The sequence below is a fragment of the Crocodylus porosus genome, unplaced genomic scaffold, assembly GCF_001723895.1.
Source record: "Crocodylus porosus isolate Cpor-Errol unplaced genomic scaffold, CroPor_comp1, whole genome shotgun sequence".
Classification (NCBI taxonomy): Eukaryota; Metazoa; Chordata; order Crocodylia; family Crocodylidae; genus Crocodylus; species Crocodylus porosus.
This window is the reverse complement of record NW_017728918.1, coordinates 21,803,166-21,804,347: the sequence shown is the minus strand read 5'-3', so window position 1 is coordinate 21,804,347 and position 1,182 is coordinate 21,803,166.

The following is a 1,182-nucleotide window of genomic DNA, read 5'->3' as shown; positions in this document are numbered from 1 at the left end:
TCCAAAACCAAAAATTTGCTACCAAAATAAAAATGTGAAAGCTTATCCTAAGTCTGAGCTCGCTTAAGCTTGTCTGTAGGGAATAGAGGGGGAGAGAAAGAAAAGAGAGAAATATATATATATATATATAAAGAAAAACTGGGGATTTTGCTACAGTTGGGCTTCTTATTATTTTTGACATACTTGTGGAATCCCTTTTTTGGGGCCCTTTTATGTACCTAGCTAGTTACATCTCTAATAATTCCTTGACCTTCTTGATTTTCTCTCTGTATGCCTGCATGATGCTCTTATACTCTTCCCTAGTAATATGAACACATTTTCACATCTTGTAGGATTCCTTTTTGAATGTCAGCTCATTGAAGAGATTCTTGTTTAGCCAGGCTGGTCTCCTGTATCACTTCCCATTTTTCTATCATATTGGGATAGCTCGCTCCTACACCTTTATTATATCTGTCTTAAAAGTTTAGCCATCTCTCCTGGGCTTCTTTTCCTCTCAGACTTAGCTCCTGGGGAGTCCTGCCAACCAGTTGCTTTGTTAAAGTTTGAGTTTGTTAAAGTCTGGTTTTCTAAAGTCCAGTATCTGACTTCTGCTGCTCCCCTCTCTTCCTCCCTTTAGGACCTTGAACTCTTATAGTTTTGTGGTCACTCTCACCCAAGTTTCTTTACCCCTTCACATTACCAACCAATTCTTCTCTGTTTGTGCCCCCCTGCCTCACCTCCCCCCTTACCTCTCTACCACCTGAACCAAAAAATTATCCAACACACTCCAAGAATTTGCTGGAATTGTTCCAGATTACTTGTGGTTTTTGACTGGATAATAGCAAGGGTAAGCAACATCTGCAGTCATTTGCTCTTGATAGGAATTTGTTTCTCTAGAATGACTGCAAATTATCATTATTTCTTGAATGTCATAGAACATTTGAAAAACTAAGTTAATGAAAGAAACACATCACACTGTTTCATTACTAGAATTTATCAAACTATCCTTTTAGTTTGTGATCTCTTATGATTTTGTGTAGTTCAACATAAAACGCCTTACTCCACTGAAACATTGCTTTCAAAATTTACTGTGTAAACTTTTATGAAAGTTTCCCAGAAATATTGATTTCCATTCCTTACTAATGGGAAAAAATGGAAATGCAACTCCTTAGTATACGCAATATAAATTTTGCATATTTTCAA